The following is a 20,706-nucleotide window of genomic DNA, read 5'->3' on the forward strand; positions in this document are numbered from 1 at the left end:
CCACCTGTCAATTTAGGTGGCTGTGATTATTCGCTTTTGTGTATCATCGCGAAGGTCTCGAGCGTTTGTACGTGAAGATGTTAGATCACGAGGGCGTTTATATGTCGCGTGTTCTTCACGTGTATAAATTCGATTTTATAACCGTGATGCCATTCGCATATTCGCGTATGTATTTGAATGACCGCGCTGATCGGGAATCTGATACTTAATTTTCAGTGTACGATTACGATGCTAGAAGAGAGGATATAAACGTCATTTTTTTACTGGACCAACAGACTGCATGGATAGGAACGTCCGGACGTGACCTGTTAATAATCGCGCAAACACGGGCATTTGTCACAGCATTTACAAGTTTATAGGCATTAAAACGTTTACTTGATCACCGGGGTGTAATGATGTTTGCGAGATCGTGGGCGTAGATGTGGATGATTGCGAAGAGCTCAAGCGCTTGATTGTTAACGTGTTTGTCATGTGTTCTAGCGTGTATGAAACTTCGCGTGTATAAATTTGGTCCATTCTCATATTCACGAGTGTTCTTAGATGATCGCGCGGACCCTGAATATGATGCTTAATTTGGGTGTACGATTCAAAAACTAAAAACGAGCAAATTCCTTCATACGAATAACGGACCAATGAGTGCGTGGGAACGCGCGTTGGTATAATCGTACATGAGATCGCATTTATAAATTCGTAAATGTTGAAAGGTTCACTTAATTAGAGGAATGTTTTTATGTTTGTGAGATCACGGTTATCGGTTTGTGTAGATGATCGCAATAGCATCTTCGCGTTTGTGACCAATATGGTACTATCGCGCAGAGCTCGGGCATTTGTATGATAAGGAGTTTAATCGCGTGGGCGTGTGTGTGGATGTGGCATAACTTGGCTTATATAAATTCGTTTGTACAACCGTGTCCCTTTTAACGTTCACGCGATCTACGATGTGAGTTTCTCGAGTTTCTCCATATTATTAAACTATCAAGGCGCCCTGAAAAAAGTCAATGGTTGTGTGTGTGTGTGTGTGTGTGTGTGTGTAATTTATGAACCCCCGAACGGCTTAACCGACTGCCGTAAAAAATATACGTAGTAGACATTTGTTATGGGACGTGTTTGTGTGCTATTGGTTTGGGATTATCTTCTTGCCAGATGGCGCTTCGGAACAAATTGTGTTTTTACTCCTATTTCGTTGAAAGTCGCAGCAACGGGCGACGGGTATAAACTGGTATAGCAAATCCCCGACTATATACGGGGAACGTGCCATTTGAGCCAATATATTCTGATTCCTGAAGCCCTACATTAGCATCACAAATGCATACAGGCACAGCCGGAATATAGCAATACTACTTGCTCTCTATACATTTATAATGCTGACATATCGGCCCCCGCCAAGGGCGTAAGCCGTAGAGGGTTGTTGAAATATTTATTGGCTTTATAAAATAAGTTTGAATAAGTCAAAAATGAGTAAGGATTTAAGTGTACCATTTCCAGGTACACACTAAATTACTGTTCGAAAGTCGAACTGGAAAAGTAAACACAAAAGGGTCGCTAAACTACTCTACTAAAGACGTCAGAAGAGCCCTGTCAGTCCCATTCATTCCCAGTGTTTCACAATAAATAGCGTTGTTATCAAATCTAAATAATTGCAAACTTCGTTTTAACAATTTCATAGCAACACAAACGAATCAGAAAAGTGGTCATGGGCAGTGACCTCCTTAAAGCTGTAGCGAAGATCAACCCGATGCCGTACAAAGTTGCCGGAGCCCAACCACTTCCTGCACTAAGTTGAACATTTGGTTGAAATACGGAAGTGCAGGAAATTCATTGTGGATCTTAAATTTCCAAGACCTGGAGCTATATGCTTCGACTTTGTGTCAGTACTTTCTCGAGCTGTTGAATTTGGCGGCCTCTCAAGAGAAAATTTTAAACCTTTATAAGGAATCTCATCTGCTTATAATTTTTAAATGCAATAACAGATTTCCCCGTAAAGGTTTGGCATAGTGACATACAATTTTGTCCCGTTCTAGGCGATTGCCATTACTCACTGGAGAAAGGGGTCCTTGAAACACACCACGCATGATCAATTCGAATCGGTGACCACACCATCGATTTCAACTATATGAACGGGCATGTAGACACAGCAATTGTTCATAAAAGACCTGACTTTTAGAAATCTTTAGAATACCATGCGAATTATCTTTAATCCGAAAGAAGATCAAATATTATTTGATAGATCAATATGTATGATTTTGAAAGGAAAGTCAGAGACTTCGATAACGCAGGTTTTCGACATTCATTCAACGATAAGCTGGGTCTTTTTCAGAAGAATTCGGGCCTAGAACCCAGTGCAAAGTGAAAACATAAAGAATACGAAGAAAGAGATATAAATTATGGGAGATATAGTAAGTTGAAAGACGAATCAGGGGATAGTAGAGCAAAAATGTGATTACCTATCATTACTCGATGTAAGGCTGGTTGCTGCCGATTTTCGTAGTAACTGGCTCAAAGAAGGTGGAAAAACCTTTATCAGCATCTGATTGTTAACAGCATATTTGGTTCACTCGCATGTGCAAAAAGATGGATCAGTAATGTTTGGGACATAACTGGAATGTCGTGACTGCATTTGGGCTGGTAATTCAAATTGCATAATAATATGCACCGTTTTAAGCAATCCACCAACCAGCTAACAGCTCCTAAAACTTGTTCTTATCTTGTGTCAACGGATTTTACAAAATAAGGGTTTTTGGTGTTTTTATGAGTTGCCTACCATCGAAAATAAATATGACTCTCGAAAAATGAATATTCAATTCTCCAACAAATCGGTTGCATAGTAAACCGATCTACACGTACAGAGTCCCGAAAAAATGCGCAATCTGTCACCTTCAAACACCTAGCATGAACTGATTTCATAAAGCCTTCTATCGTCCATCGCCTTCAAATACCTGAATGATTTCTTTTATTTCGATTATAGAGGTTTTAACCGTTTTAATCCACCTCTTCAGGTTAGCAAAATCTCTTAAGAAAAAGCTCTAATCCTATGTACGGGGTGGGTTGGGATTCGAACCCAGGTGAGCAGCGTACAAGGCAATCGATTTACCAACTACACTATGCCAATACCTGAACGACTACAGACTATTTTTTTTTTTTTGAGAATGTGAGCTTTTCGACTGTAAGGGCTGAATACACGAATGGAGTTTTTCAGCTTTGCAGTCTATGGTAGTAGTAAAAACAATGTATCGCTTTATCTCCGACGTTTCGGCGGTTTATTCTACTTTTTTCAAGAACTTGTCAAACAAAAACGAAATAGCCCCTAGGAGGCCACGATGGCTGATTGGGCATTTTTTATGTTTGAGGTTTCGTCCTACTCTCACCAGCCCAAAACAAAGTTCAGTTATTAGTTAGTGTTTGTACTATTTCCATGGTGATCAATACTACTACAATACTAATATTCTTTTCCCACGTACTGTATGGTTTTGCCTCAGTCATCTTTCACTTCCATTTTGTTTTTGCAGTTCTGCTCTCGATTGTTATAATATCTAATGTGTTTTTCTAATATATTGTAGTGGGGGCGGGTCATTTTGCCGAAGGTCATTTCGCCGAATGCCGTTTCGCCGAAGGTCATTTTACCGAAAGTCATTTCGCCGAATGGGTCATTTCGCCGAATGGGTCATTTCATCGAATTAGCCATGTCGTACCAAAAGTAATTTCAATGGTTAAATAATATTAAGGGTATGTCACAGAGGAATGAATACGCTCAGAAGAATGAAAGACTCCGCAAAGTTAACAATTTTAATACCTAAGCAATTAAGGATTATATTACTGCTATTGTAGCAAATTTATTCAATTGAATAATCATTCCCGAAATTAAATATAAAGTTCTATTTACGATGTTTACTACAATCAGATGGAGTCCAACGTGGTTGTAAAACTTTTTGCCAAAACATTCTCTAGAAAAAATAAAGTTAAAAAAATTTCCCTAGAAATTATAATTACCACACAAAACTATTCTGCTAACAATTTCAATATCCGGAAATAATTCTTCAGAATGTACCTTTCACCAGAAAATCAACCCCAAAGTATATTGCCCTTGATTGATATTTTAAAATTAATCAGTTTGGCTTAACCATTTTTCGGTTATTACACTGCCCTTGCATGTGCATGTTGCATGCGGCGAAGCCAGTGTGATGCGGCCCAGCCGCATAACCGAGGACAAGGATCCGAAGCGGCACAAAGCCGCTGAGGATCCGCAGGACGAGGACGCCATCGGAAGCGGCGGCCTCTCGCAAGCAAACCTGTGATCCACTCGTTTGCCCGGATTACTCAAACATAGATTTTTTTTTAGTTTAAGTCCGACGGAGCGGAGCGATGTCGGACAGCACTTGACTTGAAGCGATGTGGCGTAGCCACATTAGGCGTAGCTGTTATTTATTTATTCCATTACAGCGGCAAATATGCAACGAAAAAGCTGTCATAAATATTCCAAACAAGAATATTTTTAACTTTTTGCAAACCAGGTAATTCATTACGCCTACGCCACATCGCTTTTATTGGTAAAATATCAGTCAATTAAAATTTAAATCGGCGAAATGACCTTCGGCGAATGACCTTCGGCGAAACGACCTATTCGGCGAAATGACCTTCGGCGAAATGACCTTCGGCGAAATGGCTTTCGGCGAAATGACCCAGATCCATTGTAGTATACGAGTCGTGCGTGTATCTAACCTATACTGAATATGTGTCTAAGGGACCGTTCATAAATTACGTAACGCGAAAATTGTCCAAAGTTGACTCCCCCATGTAACAAATTGTCACAAATTTCTCTATCCCCCCCCCTGCCCCATTACGTAACAAATTCTTAGAAAAATAATTTTTGTTCAGTGAAAACATGTTACGTAACGATCTAGCTTACTCCCCTCCCCCATATGTCACAGCTTGTCGAACCCCCTCTCCCTAAACGCGTTACGTAATTTATAATGGTCCCTAATTATTGTGTTGTTTCTTCCTTTGCTGTTTCTTTCTCGGCGGCACTCAAAACCACATGGGAATATGCAAACGACCACACGGTTATAGAAAGGCATTAATACACACGAAATTACAAACGTGCTCACACGATAAAAGGAAAGCACACAATAACATACAAACGCTCGAGTCTTTCGCGATAATACAAAACCGGTAGTACACGCGATCAATCGTGTATACCTACGCCCATGATCTCGCAATCATAGAATCCTCAAAATACAAACGCCCGCTCTCACGAAATCATGAATCGTACTCGTGCGGGAGTTCCTACTGCAAAACACGGAACACACAAAAATTTTTCGCCGAATGACAGCAAAATTTTGCTGAATTTTCATCAGCTGAAAGCTTCAGTAATCTAAGATGCCGAAAGTTCAGTAATTTGTATTGAATTCAGAAATTTGAATTTAGTCTATTTGAAAGATTCACTTTGCCGAAAATCAGCAATTGAGTTGGTCAAATTGACAGCGCAATCACCAACTTCTCAGTATTTCAGGCTGGATTACTGTGAATTCGGTACTTGCGCTGTCAATTTGACAATTTGAATTTCTGAATTTTCAGCAAAGTGAATCTGTCAAATAGATTAAATTCAAATTTCTGAAGTTTCAGCATATTAAATTACTAAAGCTTTTACCTGGTGAAAATTCGGTAAAATTTTGCTGAAAGCGACAACCAGATTTTAATGTGTAGATAACAAGCTTCAGGGCGCCATAACTGAGGACTTCAGTGAGAACAGAGAGCTCAGTTTCTCAGAACCGTACGAAGATTCAAAAGTCCACACGGATATGCAAACAACTTCACGGTTATATAAACAAAATGAAAACGCGAAGTTATTCACACGCTAGCATCCGCGACATAAAAACATCCAAGCGATTAAACTCGTTAATCTAAAATCGCTTGTGCCTTTCGCGACAATACAAATCTAGACATGCAGTCGTGATTATCCGCACACACCTACGCCCGCCACATCGCATACATATACGTATGTTGGCACTTACGAATTCATCAACACGGTCTCAAGTGCGAATATATCAAGATCCGTTTCCATGTGAACATGAATCATTCACGTTCGGAAGCCTTCAGCTCCACCTCAAAAAAAACTAACTCATGTATAGACTACTCCTTAATGGAGAAAATTTTACGTAAACACTATTTTTCTCCACTAAGGAGAAAATTATTTTAAACCACGTTTGCACATTAAGTGCACAAAACCGATCGTCATATGGTGAGATAATATAGCTCCCACAAGTCTCCTATCTCATGCTTCCAGGCGAGTCTAAGTATATTGGTGACATTTGGTTTTAGATCGGCGACGACTGGGTGCTATCAGGCTTCTGCCGATAGTAGCAGAATGAGAGGGTGCGAACAGATCTAGTCGAGAAAACATTACCGTAAAAATAAATAGTTGATCGGAAATCAGCCCCAGTAAGACTTTAATCTGACTAGTATCGATGACCACGGATCAATACATATTGAGAATTCGCCGCGTCTGTTTTTATGAATTTCTAATTTCAAGTTCCGTTATTATTAACAAGCCCGTATATAAGGTTAACAATCCTTTGTATTTTTTTGTAATGGTCCTTATTATCCGTATTATCGTATGCGTGTATTTTACAAACAATCTGATATAGGAATTAGAAAAATTGTCTGTATAACGTGTTATCACTCGGTAGTTTTGAACCCAATAAATATATCGTAGAGAAGAAATAACAAAATTTATCTAAATATTGTTGCAATAAATAGTGATCCGGCTCATTACGCAGATAAGATCAACTTTTCTAGGAAGTACTCCCACGGTCGGCTGTGTGGAGTTGAAATTGCTTTTTTATGAAACATAGGTTACTCTCGGCAGCCGGCTACCCAGAATTTAAAAAGAACCGAACACTAAACAAGATCACAAACAATCGTTTCCCAATGATCGTGTACTCAAAGATTAACTGAACAACTACCTAATAAATTATGCTTTACAGGTCGCATCGCATGCTCGGAGCGAATCCTAGACCTTATACCCTTTTAAATCTCCAACTCCGCGACACCTATAGAAGAGTTTTATGAATCGTAATTGTTAGTAACTTACTTTTAATTAGAATATAAAAAGTACTGTAAAGCTAGAGAAGGTGTAAATTCTCTTGGCGTATTCCAATATAGCACAAAACCCGAGAAAAATCTACTTCCAGACGGTACAGCCTAGCAAAAATCTCACGCCGCAATCAACCTCAATTCAAGCGAAGTTCCAAAGTCCCGAACCACCTGCATTCAACAGACACACAGAATGAAACTTGATCTTTTTTCATACCCGCACGCGACAAATCACCCCCGATTTACGCACCCTGCCAAGCCAAGCGGGACACTCTGCCACCCCCCAGAAGCAAACACTTCATTGATTCCCACATGGCGCGTCATGACAGTCAAATATATCAACATAAAATTTAATTTACACTACCCTTGTCACCCAAAGACCAATTTCTGGTGAACGACTCGTCTTCACAACTCACAGACGACGCCCCATCTCTTCATTCTCACATACAAAACGAAGTACGATGATGACTTTATTTCGGAGGTCTTTTGAAAATATATTCCAATCAAAAACATTAAATCGAATTTATTTATTCGCGGTAGATATTGATTCAAAGCGGCATGTTTTTCAGGGCATTTTTTGCCCCAACGACATCGTCGTGGTGGAGTGAGGATTCCTCGTCTCAGACGTCATCGGTGATAAATCTTTGAACCTACTCTTATAAAGATAAATCCCTCCCCAGGCTCCCGGACACCGACCCGCATTCAGGCGCATCAGTCGAGCGTAGAAAAAATCAGTCAATAAAATTTTCGCAAATCTCAATATCAATGTCATCGCATTGCGAACCCCGCAAACCGCCCACTATCCGGAAAGACTACCAAACCGAAAAACATTGCCTATATTTATCACGACCGTTCCTTCCGATCCCTGAATGGAAGGGAAAAAACGTTCCTTAAAGCTTCCATCCGAGAAGAATCCTGCGAGAATTCAAATTTCAGGGCGTGACACGGGAAACGATTCTCTTCATTCCAATCTAGGAACGGATGGTGGGTTTCGACATTGTCGAAAAAAGCCATCATCCATCTACCAGAAAAACCCCTGCCCCTAATGCGCTCGATGTGGGCTGTGGATAATTTAAGGTCACCTTAAATTCGGCCACGGGTTGTGAGTTGCTGAAATATTAAGTCATTTGAAAGGTCCAGTTTTGTGCCATCAGTTCGCCAGAAGTCTGTTGGTTGACCCAAACTATATTGCGTGGGTTTTTAAAAGGCGCAGACTTTGCCGGAGGATATGACCGAACACTGTTTGCCGAACGGAGGACAGAAGTCATTACGGCCTTTTTCGTTCAGACACCCACCCACAGACTCCTTCGATACACAAACGGGCCTCCACCAGCCATTGACTTTTTTCCACTGGTAACTGATGCCCTAACCTATCGTCCAGACAAGCGCCAGGGTGGACCTAAGCAAATATGTTCACGAGTGTAAATCGAAACCATCTCTACACGACTCAAGCACCCTCTTGCAGAATCATCGACACCGTCTAACGAGTAGGTAGCTGTACGCACCGACCCACCAACACCATTGCTCCGAACAGCTCCTGGGAAAATGCGGAATGATGGAATCGTAATGTTCCGTTATAAATAATTCATGACTTCAACAAAGAAATGGACGGAAGGCATGAGAAGTATTTAAAGAATGTAATAACTACGAACCTGTGTTTGTTTGGCGTACTTTCCTGGCTCTTGGGCCTCTTTTTTGCTCGTCCCCCGCCGACCGCTTTCTTCCACAGAGAAATCCTTTTCTATTTTGCACGGCTCCAAATTCGCATACTTGTTTTACCCCCTTCAGTGTGCGTTTGCTTCGTTTCACAAACGAATCACGCCCATCCACGCAGACGGAGTTTTTCGTATCTTTGCAATGGCACTGAAATTAGCCTTCTGACCCAAACTGGAATCTCTAAACCGCAAACATTCTTTCTGTTTCCACCATCACGAACCCAGTCCTTTGAGATTGTTCCTTCATCCGAACAAACCACAAAGTTTCGGTTGTAACCTTTTAATTAGCCTATTTATCCGGTCTACTTGAGCACGTCTCCTTTTCCTCAGCCAGCCCCCACTTCACGAAGCCAAAATTCAAATGACTCAATACCACACGAAATTCACGTTCTTTCACCTCAATCAAATCACTTGAGGAAAAAATCACCTCTTACAATCAAGAATCGAACACACAGCGCACCACCTCCCAGTGTGTCAGTTGGTGTCAGTGGGAACAACTTTTCTGCAAATTCGATACATAAGCGACTATAGCGCACACACGGTTCTCCAGCACGACCCAATGTTATGAAACATCCAGCTCCGACTAATCTCTTCTCTCACGGCAGCATAAATTTCTAGCATCCTTTTGCTTCACTCCCCTACCGAACACGGTGACCCACAACAAACAACACACGCACGCAATTCCCGTCGAAGCAAGCCAGCAGGAGCCTTTTTCGCCCCGCTCTCTCACATACTCTCGCTTATCATATTTTCTCTCACTCACGCACCCTCCTTTAGCGGAAAACATAACCTGATCGTAGCAGTCTTCTTGCAATAGGGGTGCGATTTTCCCGTTTGCATCATTGCTCTCTCTCAAAACGCAGCGCGTAGATATTTTCCGTTCAAAATTTTGGTAGCATGTCTCATGGATCAAATCGGGCGAAATTTCTCTCTCTGTTCTCGGGTGGTGAAGTCAGCTTGTGAGGGAAAACAACTCACTATGGCGAGTTGGTTTCGTTAAGTTTTTGTTTCCTTCGACGAACGAAAGCGGAGAGCGTGCAGGACGACAGGACACCCGGATGCCTCTCGGAGAATGGAAACTATGCTGAAGGATATTGGGAGACACATACATGAGACGGGTGAAATATTTCATCCTCGAAAAGGGAAATACGTTAGGTTGGTGGTTGTCTAGGACCAATTTCGAGCAGTTGAAGCGTGTTGCACTTGTATCCCTGTCCGAAGGTTGTAACATTTTTGATGTCACATACTCACGTGAATTGTGGATTGTTTCATTTTAAATCGGATTATTTAATGTACTGGGAAAATCACCAAAAATCAAAAATCACCAGTTATCACTGCTGATCATGCTGTGCTATGATCACAACCATTAAAAAATATAAAAATATATAATATGGTTATTTTACATCGGATCAAGTCGTTTTATATACTAAATTAAAGGTTAGACTTCTGGACAACTTTCTATGTATTGCATTTTATTCGTATTTTGGGAAAATTTTGAGATACAAGCGTTTTACCAAAAAGTTCATTTTCGTTGTTTTCAAAGATGGTGGGGTAAACCCGACCGCTTATGTTTTTGGTTGATTTAGTACAGATATTACCCAAATGGAATTCAATTTCAATCGTGGGATGTCAAAATCACGAGTAGTAACACGTAAAGATATTCCCATTTGCATCGAAGCAATTGCTCGACTAACACTATAGTCATCACGGTTTTGTGTCTTTCGTTTGTAATTCTGAACCATCGTGCAAAAATAATAAAATCAACAAATAATAAAAATATGTTCCCATTTGATAAATAAACATTTTCTTAGCAAGAAAGCGATCGGATATAGCCCATTACTTAGAGGTCGGATTTGCCCCACCGCGTTATTTTTCATTACGATGCATTTAAAAAAAATAATGAAAAAAGTTGGACTATCATCTATGCACAATATAGGACTTCAATCAAAGAATTTAAATCCACTTACATTTTTTAAACAATCACTTTAAGGGAGTCTTCTACTCTCATGGTTTCAAAAAATCCATTTTTTTAATTTCATTCTATTCGTATCTGAGAATACGCCACAAAAATGATTTGGTGAAAATCATATTCCTTGGCATGTTTCTGGGAACCGAAAAGTCCGGTCTCCGGTCGCTTCTAAGATACTAAGCGCGGCGCACCACGATGGCGCTTGTCTATGGAAAAATCATTGTTTAAACAATTCACCGGTCCATTCTTGACGGTTTATGAATGCGTGAGCATCTGTGAATGGTTTCTTGTTTTTTTTTTTTTTTTTGATGAGAAAATCGTACGGAAGAAAAAATGCGTCGGACATGTTGAGAAGCTTATGGGTACGAGATCACGAAAACTGAAGAAAGAAAACAAAGGTATCAGTGGGAAAGGAAAGGGAAAGTTGAAGGACAAATCAATCGGCCAGCTAACAAAATTTTATGGGCTGGCGATCTGGAGAAACTCAAATTCGATAGAACATATGCGAAATCGTCGCTGTTGTGCTATCTTATGACAAGCGCCATTTTGCACATTTCGAGAAAAGCGATTTTTAAAGTTTGAGATTGAATATCATGAAACTTATAAATGGTAGAAACAATTCAGAGAAGACAATTGATGCTTCTACCTATTCTGTCTAATCTCTCAAATATTACGAAGATCGATTGACTATGTTGCGAGTTGTCACTAAAAATGTAAACAAAAGTCGCACTCACACATGTCATAGATGTGTATTGATGACAAAATTTGTATGATGTGTCATAATCGTGCATGAAAAATTTTCCATAGAAAAACTTCCCCAATTATGAAATTTTATTCATATCTTTGGTTTAATTTGGGCTATAAACAATCGGTGAAATGCATTTTGAAGGAAATGAGTCAGGGAACCTAGAAAAAATAGTTATTTTTGGTTACAGTGTTGCCAAATACGCAATATTTCCAGTTTAAAGCTAAAACAGCGTTTTTCTCCCAATGCATGTATTTTTCTTTTGAAAATTATTTTGCCATTGTGTTCCTATGGCATTTTTACACATAAAAGCAACTAAAACTTCATTATAACTTGAGCCAATCCCAAGATATAATGATTCGAGGCAAAAAACTCACAATTTCTAATAGCTTTTCTCATTATATTTCAGTAACCAAGCAAAATTTCAAAATTCTGAGAACGCCATCTTGTAGAGATTCGTTAGACGAGTAATGTGGCATATCTAACTCAGTTTACCCCAAAATGGCGTTTGTCATAAGATAGCACAACAGCGACGAAATGCAATCTGGGCTTCCCTCAAACATTGTGTTCACCTGGCGAGGACAGTTGGTGCAAGTGGCGTCAGGCTGAAGTAAAAGGAACTTTAGAAACTTTCGAACATTTCAGAATTTACGAAAGTCTTTCATCCAATGATTTATTAGAAAGATGTGTAGGAGCTCACATCATGTCCTGGTAGACGGCCGACACTTCTCGGATGTTATTGATGTGAGGCCCTTCAGAGGACCAAACATCGACTATGATCACTATCTCAGTAAGATTCGAGCACGGGTATCAACCGTAGCGAACTCAAGAACTCAGCGACCATTACGTTTCAATATGTGGCGCTGGACTCAGCAGAAAGTGTGACGGACGAGTACCGCCAGAAGCTTGATGAGCGGATAAGGGGAATCAACGTAGACGACAACCCGTAGACTGCATATCTAGAAGACTGGCAACTCTGTCCAAAATTTGGAGACAGTAACAGCCACGCCACTTACGGGTAAAGGTGGTACTTCCCATGGTGATGCATACACACATATACACTTTTACATTAAGCTGTCCCTCTGTCGCTTCTCGTTTGTATGGGGGAAGGAAAGAGATATCAGTCTTCTTAATATGTAGTCTTCGCGACAACCTCAACAATCTGTGGGAGTCAATCCACGGAGCAGTGAGCACAGCAGTGCGAGAAGTAATAGGTACTGCTCAGAGACGACCCAGAAACGGTTAGTTCGATGAGGAGTGCCAGAGAGTGACGGATGAGAAAAATGCTGCCAGAAGCCGGATGTTAGTGTTTGGTACCCGGCAGAACAGAGAGCGGCACAAGGAAGCAAGAGGAGCCGAAAAAAGAATTCACCGCAGAAAGAAAAAGCAGTATGAGGAGAACGTCATTACTGAGGCGTAAAACAGTATGGAACAAAACGATATGCGGAAATTTTACGAAACTGTCAATGGCGTACGGAAAAAAGCGCCGGCTCCCGTCATGTGCAATGACCGTGAAGGTAACTTACTGACAGATAAAACTATGGTAGCAGCCAGGTGAAGAGAGCACTTCGAGACATTGTTGAATGGGTAGAATGTTAGCGCGTCAACGAACAGAATAAGGATAAATGACGATGGACAAGCTGTGGATCCTCCGACGCTAGAAGAGGTGAAAAAGACAATCAAAGAGCTGAAAAACTGCAAGGCTGCTGGAAAAGAACGAGCTCCCGGCCGAACTTTTCACACACGGTAATGAGCAGCTGCACGAAATACTTCACCGTACTCTTTTGAAGGTATGGGAAGAAGAAGAACTACCTGCTGACAGGCTAGAGGGCCTCATTTGTCCCTTTTACAAAAAGGGACACAGACTGGAGTGCGCCGATTATCGAGGAATATCGCTCCTCAATTCGGCGTACAAAATTATGTCACGTATTCTGTTCAACAGATTGAGGCCGTTGGAGGAGTCTTTCGTCGGCGAATACCAAGTTGGTTTTCGTGAAGGCCGATCAACAACGGATCAAATGTTTACCCTGCGACAGATCCTAGATAAATTCCGGGAATACAGCTTGCAGACACACCATCTGTTTATTGATTTCGAAGCGGCATACGATTCAGTGAAAAGAAACGAGTTATGGCAGATAATGGTAGAACATGGTTTTCCGACGAAACTGATTAGGCTGATTCGTGCAACGCTGGATGGATCGAAATCAAGTGTTCGGGTTGCGGATGAGATTTCGACGTCCTTCGTAACCTTAGACGGATTGAAGTAGTGGAAGAATTTGTGTACCTTGGAACTCTAGTGACGTACGATAATGATGTAACCCGCGAGGTGAAAAAGCGTCTTGCAGCTGCAAATAGGGCTTTTTACGGACTTCGTAGCCAGCTGAAGTCCCGTAGTTTGCACACGAAGACAAAATTCGCGTTGTACAAGACATTGATAGTTCCGGTTGAATTGTACGGCCATGAGACGTGGACGTTAAAGAAAGTTGATCGTAGAGCGTTCGGTGTCTTCGAACGAAAGGTGCTGCGAACAATACTCGGCGGCGGCGGAGGAAAATGGCATCGGGCGGCGTCGCATGAATCACGAGTTATACCAAGTATATAAAGGAGTGGATATTGTCAAGCTAATAAAACTACAAGGGGCAGCCCTATGGGGTTGCACGAACTGTAGACGTAGGACTATACTACTTAATGTAAAATATTTATTTTCTTAGTACTTAGTGTGTGGGAAAAAAACACCCGGACCGGTGAAGAAAAATCAAATTTTAGACAATATAATCATATCTCATGTGTAGAACAAGCTTTCTAGTTGCTCTCAAACAGATCCTAAAAGTTCAAACACCCATGGATAACCTTAAGTTTGTAGATGTGTTTCGATGTCACAGGATTGTAAAATGGTTAATATTACGTCATGAAAATTCAATTCTTCCGTGACAATTTTTTTGCCTGCAAAATGACCTGTGTGTATGCAAAGCTCATGATTTGTTGGGATATTAGCATTGATCGGAAAATGCTTTCCAACGCTGCGCATTGCATACATACAGGACATTTTGCAGGTCACCAGAAGCTGTTCATTTTAACACCGCCAGATGTTCATTTTACCCACTCGCTATAAACATGTCTCATTTTTGGACATGTTTAGAAATCAAGAATCATGTTTGAAAAAATGTGTTTATGACGAAGTATTTCTACCAGATATGTACAAAACATGTCTAACAAGAAACATAAGGTGATTGTAATATCTCATTCACTTATTAGTTAGAAAATAATGACTTTGCTTAACGTGTTCATTTTACCGCCAGTTCCCCTACCTACCAACACATTGACGCCAAACATTGAACCCAAGCGTACAATGCAAAATGAGTCAACGCTGATGATGATGGGTAGAACGAAAGAGACAACTAGTACCACCACTATTAGCGCATTTCACCAAAATTCTACGCGGCCTTTCCCGATTGAAAGGAACGGCCACGCTTAGCCTATCTGTCATAATACCGTGATTTTGCATAGCGAAGGGCTGAATGATAACACATAATTTTGTTCCAAAGAACAGCCCTGCGTTATGCAACACTTTGTGCAGGTTGATTATATCAGTTGCAAGTGGGGCCAAATTCACCAAGTTCCGTAAAATTCCTTTTAAATTACAGAATTGATAAAATTGCTTAGATGAGCTAAACTAATTAATCAAATCCTGTTTTAAAAACTGTCCTTGCGTTTAAACCAAAATGGGAAGCTTATTACTACCACTACATTACTTAATTTCAAGCGCAAATAGCAAATACATGTGCTAGTTAAACCAAAAATTTACTGGCAACATTACAGCGGCATTTAGGAAGCAGTTGGAGCGGTCGCCTGTTGGACGACACAGGGCAGCGTCCCTCCACAGCCAGTGTAACGGACTTCCAGCTCAGCTACACTGGTTGTAAAAAACAGAGCGCAGTGATCTGCTTCGCCAGCCGTTCAACAGGGAACTGAGCGTGTCTGGCCAAGTCCGTTCTTTAAATAGTCGATGATGACGTCATTCATAGAAGCGTTGCGCGCTAGGTATACCAATCCGTCGTACAGGGCTTGGGAAGCGCTATCTTCTGTGTGTTAATGCGCGATATTTTGACAAGGTTGTATATTATTTAATTTTTTAATGCTATGATATCAAAAATCTTTGGGTTTATCTATTGGAATCTATTCTTAGAAGTATTTCGGGGCGATTTGTGCAAAAAAATTGAAAATTTATCGTGAGATGGCTGAATTATATGCGTTTAAAATTGGACCACTTTTCGTTACATACCATTTTTGTAGAATTTGCAGAGTGCACCCCCATATCGAAAACAAAGACGTAGTCCTACGTCAAAAAACGGCAGGCTATGGTGGGCTGGTCATGTGGCACGAATGTCGGAAGAACGACAGGCGAAGATAATATTCAGTAGAGAACCCGGGAACCGGGGCCGACGACTCCGTGGCAGGCCGCGTACACGATGGCTGTTTGCATTCTTCTCTCGGCGTAGATTCAACGAAGCGAATTGTTGCCCATCAAGTATCAAGTAAGTTAGGAGCTCACACCCAAAACATCAATGAGTCTCTGAATAGTGAAATCTGTTCCTTAGCGCCAAAACACATGCACAAATTCTGGCCGGCAGGTGGTCAATGTTGTGACTTATTTGGCAGTCAGTATCTTCAACTAAGGATTTTCATCGATCTTACAAGCTATGGAGGCGATGGGAATTACCTTGGGGACCAAAGCTGAAATATGTGCTACTCGACTCGACAGTGAACGTATAACTCGTTCTGAACGCAAAGTGGGTGTCGCGGAAAACAGGCCCGAATTTAACAGACAGAGCAAAATGTGCAAAAGCAAGAACATTTTCGTGATGAGGAAGGTAAGCTCTGCGGATGCGGTATAGTAGATTATCTAGTAAGTTACTACTATCAAGTTATACACCGTACTTTATCTTTCAACGCGTTTTCCCGAAAGTAGTGGTTTTTAAGCGGTCAAGTAAGACTTTTCATAGAAGTATTGATCTGATTTCAATAATTTTTTCACCAATTGTTCAGAAAACATACCGCTATGTTTGGTGGGGAGGGATTAGCAAAATGTCAATTTGTTCCATTTTTATGGCCCCTAATAGGCCAAATATAACGTAAATACTGTAAATTTTCACAAATTGTTACATAACTTTTACAAATTATAAAATAAAAAGAATACCTCCCGTCTAAACATAGCCAACGCGACTATGATTATAAAAAATATGAGTTTTCTGATTACAGATTACCCAATTTGTCACAACTTTACTTAAGCGGGACCCACGCAGTTTCAACATCAATGTCATCAATTAAGTTTCAGGGTCGCGAGAAATTTTTCTTCTCGTCTTCAAAAGTAAAATTGAAAAGCCAAAACATATATCTTCAAAATAGACAAAAAGTTTCCAAATCCATTGAGTGGATGCTTTACAACTTTTTCCCAAAAAAGTGCTCAATTTTAGGCCTCGCGAGTAGAAGACCCCAATCCAATCAGAAATATCCTGTAGTCAATGAGGCACAAAAATCAAATCAAAAGTTGTAAAAATACACTTATTGTCGTTTGTAGTCTAATAAAATGCTGTCATGCCACAATTATGATTATTATTGCTGTATGTTGTCGTATTTCAATACTTTTCCATCATAATTCCCCTGCACATCGAACTTATTCATATATACAACGAAACCCTGCTTTTATAAGCCCCTAGGTGATTTTTAGGCTGACAAAATCGGTACATTTTTTTTTCTTTTTTATAAAATGAAGCTGTTAATGTGTTCTTCTATAGTCCCGGAACACAGCCTTATAACTTTTTTCTGATTTGGTATAAATTTCACTTCCAGCTTAAAATATAAAAAATGACCTTAACAAGAAAAATGCCCCAGAAAAAATTTACGCGAATTTGACTTGTTTCGTCTGCTAGAGCTCATCAAACATATTTTAATATAAGGCTGAAAAATCGGGTTAAAAATCTGATAAAATCGAGGGCTGACAAAATCGGGTCAAAAAGCTGATAAAATCGAGGGTAGAAAAAATGGGGGCTGAAAAAACAGGTCTTCACTGTATTAACTTTTCTAAGTAACACCTTGAACAATTTTGAATTGCTCGAAAAATAAAAAATGGATAATGCAATCACAACCTTTTATTATTGTGGACACAGAAAAGTCCCGATTTTATCACCCCACGATTTTGTTTACCCCCAATTTTGTCAGAATTTGACTCGATTTAGTCAGCCTCACATTTATCAAAAATAAAGAAATAAACAAAATACCTTCCCAAAAAGTTGAAAAAATTTCCATTTTGACACATCGGTGGAACCCTTGTACATTGAAAATGTCCAAAACTATTGATTTTCAACAGCCCTCAACTTGCCCTTCAATATAAAACACTTTCCAGAAAAGTTAAAAAAAATCCATTTTGACACATCGGCGCACCCCCCCCCCCCCCCTGCGCGTTGGGAATGTCCAAAACTATTGATTTTTAACTTCCGACAATTTTTCCTTCAATCTAAAAAATATTCCCGAAAAGTTGAAAAAGTTGAACATTGGCGGACCCCCTTTTGAAGTCCTTTTGAATGATTTTCGGAAAGAACGGGTCCGGAAGACTCCTTATGGCCCGCACCTCAACAATATGGGTATTTGCGGAATGGTGTTGACAAGTGGATGCCATAAATTGATTGTTGACGCCATTTTGAAATCCAAGATGGCGATTTCCGGTTTAACAAAATTCAGTATAACTATCTCTTCTCACTTCAGTTCCCTCTCTACTGGATGAACACAACAAAATATTTTGCGCATCGCTGGTTTATGATAAGATACAATATTCGAGGAAGTTTTGGATGATCACCCAGGTTTTTTATGCGGAAGTCAATTGAAAAATTCATATTGCTTAGTTCATTGAGAATTTCGGCGAATCGGAAGTCGCCATCTTGAATTTCAAAATGGCATCGATTTCTGGCATCTACTCGTCAAGACCTTTCCGAAAGTACCCATATTAATTGGGTTATACTTAAGCTGAACAACTCTGACGAAAAAATCCGTACACCATACCGCAACGAAGCGAAATCGTTCACCATGCTCAGGCAAACAGTCCGCACAGCGTATGGATTTTTTCGTCAGAGTTGGTCAGCTTAAAAAGAAGGATATGGTGTGAGTTGTGAGTTTGAATTGATTCAAATTAAACACATTGCTAAAATTCAAGTAAATTCAACTGTTTAATCAATTTTTTTTTGTTCTTTAACATCAATTTCATATTTATACATATCATAACGTTAACAAATCAAAACTTAATTCAATTCTCTTGAGTAAATTTTATGTAAGCGACCTCGTAACGTATAATCGCTATCTTAAATAGCGCAGGATCGTTTCAGCAGGTTGCCATCTGCCTTTGGCTTCTCGTTGTCAAGCTGTAAATCATCGGATCCTTTGATTCCAGCGTTTACCAGCTCTGTATAACGAAGTAAATAGTACTTTTGATCGTTACGGAAAGAAACTGCTCATTCGACGCAGTTATCATGAGTCAAAAAGATATTCTCACCGCACTCTTCTGCATGAACACATAAAAATATTTTGCGTTTCGCTGGTTTAAGTTAGGTGTTTTGGAAGATCACCCAGGTTTTCTATGCGAAAATGTTGCCGCAGATTTAACGAAGCTTCATCTGTGTTTGATTTTAATATTTCCAAGCATAGATATAAGTTATTAATAAGAAATATATAGTTTTTTAAAAGGTGTTTGTACGGTGTCTACCGAAAATAAGAAATATAAAAAAACAAAATAAATAACTAAATCGACTTTGTACCGAGGCCCAGAGGGTCGTGTGTCATATACCATTCGACTCAGTTCGTCAAGATCGGAAAATGTCTGTGTGTATGTATGTGTGTATAGGCCAAGTTTTGTGCACGTCTGTAGGTTACGAGGCTTTAGCTGACTTTGTAAACCATAGTTAGTCCCATGCGCCACCACAACAGGCCTTTTAACCTTACGAGTAACGTTGTACTGGCATGCCACTAGTGTTCCAAGATGTACTAATCTATCGACAAACTCGCACAGTACCAGCTACGATATACTTTATCATTTCATAGTATAGAGGAGGACTCACTATATCCAACTCTCGCAGCGTCCCTTTTAAAAAGCAAAAATGCCTACTCCACTGCTCTGCGATCAACGCCATTGATGTCGAAGTCGTACGCGAATCCAAGAAGCATGTGTGATCTCGTCATGATGGTTCCGTTCCTTTGCACATCAGTTCATCGTATCGCATCGTATTCTCCATCTCTTGAAACAGCTAAATTACAATCAGCATTTTTCCCAGAACGCGAAGGATCAACGGATTTTTCATGTGAGCGCACATTTTTTTTCACTTAATTTTTTAATTCAGGCGATGTAACTAATACAATTCAAAGAGAAACTGTGCAAAATTCGGTAAATTTCTGTGCAGTGTACATCTAGTTGTAAGTGTTTTGTTTTCAACGTGTTAATGTATTAATATTCCCGCGAAATCGATTTTTTATATGCGATTCAATTCCGAGGAAAAGATTTCAATAAAAAAACTGAGATTTCATTTCGATTCGGGAGCACGAACTATTTCCCATGAAAGCTTATCTCTTCATATTAAAAGCGGCCTCTTCCTTGGAATCGTTCAATTCCGGTTATAGAATCAGAGCGCTAAGAGAACTTCGTTAGATGTGAAATACTCAAAAACAAATAATATTGACGGATCGTCGGTTTCCCGCAAATATAATGCAAACAAAAAACACAGATTCATGAGAATAGAGGCTGGCGCACACAAAGACAAAAGTTTGTAATCAGTGTGATATTTTAAAATCACAACTCATGAACGCTGCCAGCAACTGGTTTCAGGTCGTTATCATTCCATAGACGTTTCTCCTGTCAACGTCTTTCTCATTAAAACGAATAAATATTGTAAATTGTGTGCTATTATTATACCAATTATCGCCATATTATTATAGACGAAGTAATGTACATAAATCAATGACTGACAATGCGACATAAACTGAAAACTTTTTTGCTTCATAGTTAATATGACATTTGGAAAAGTTCAGTTTTCCCAGAGTTCTAGCAATCTCTAATTATTCAATAAATACCGAACCACTTCAATAAGATAGTCTATAAGTCCTTATCAATCTTATAATGCTTTCAAGCAGGCTTCTTTCCAAAATAG

The 20,706-nt window shown here is 39.9% G+C and overlaps 1 protein-coding gene across 1 annotated transcript in view; it reads right to left on the bottom strand.

Moving 5' to 3' along the window:
- The window catches only part of LOC131693677 (insulin-like growth factor-binding protein complex acid labile subunit), a 116,005-nt gene extending 106,502 nt beyond the window's left edge, over nt 1-9,503 (bottom strand). Inside the window, exon 1 of the mRNA XM_058981717.1 lies at nt 8,742-9,503. The gene's annotated coding sequence lies outside the window, so the exon portion shown is untranslated. The remainder of the gene's footprint in view (nt 1-8,741) is intronic.
- Nucleotides 9,504-20,706: the final 11,203 nt, after the last annotated feature.

Source organism: Topomyia yanbarensis, chromosome 3 (genome assembly GCF_030247195.1).
Source record: "Topomyia yanbarensis strain Yona2022 chromosome 3, ASM3024719v1, whole genome shotgun sequence".
NCBI classification, from domain to species: Eukaryota; Metazoa; Arthropoda; class Insecta; order Diptera; family Culicidae; genus Topomyia; species Topomyia yanbarensis.